Source organism: Triticum aestivum, chromosome 2A (genome assembly GCF_018294505.1).
Source record: "Triticum aestivum cultivar Chinese Spring chromosome 2A, IWGSC CS RefSeq v2.1, whole genome shotgun sequence".
Taxonomy (NCBI): domain Eukaryota; kingdom Viridiplantae; phylum Streptophyta; class Magnoliopsida; order Poales; family Poaceae; genus Triticum; species Triticum aestivum.
In genome coordinates this window covers 24,247,998-24,248,340 of record NC_057797.1, presented here as the reverse complement: position 1 = coordinate 24,248,340, position 343 = coordinate 24,247,998, and positions in this window count along the sequence as shown.

Here is a 343-nt window from a genome sequence, read left to right as displayed (position 1 = left end):
ACACACACATACACACACATACACATACACATTTTTTACTAGTTGAATAATTAATATAACTAGTTTATTTTTAGTAAGAAAATAATCGAACTAATTTATTTAGGTATATATATGAGATTTGAACTAGTTGAATAATTAATATAACTAGTTAATTTTAGTAAGAAAATAATCGAACTAGTTTATTTAGGTATATGAGATTTGAACTAGTTGAATAATTAATATAACTAGTTTATTTTTAGTAAGAAAATTTAGGTATCTGAGATTTGATGATCTAATTAAAATATTATTTGTTAATGAGTTTTTCTGTTTATTTAATTTTTTATATATTTTTAGTTTATATAAA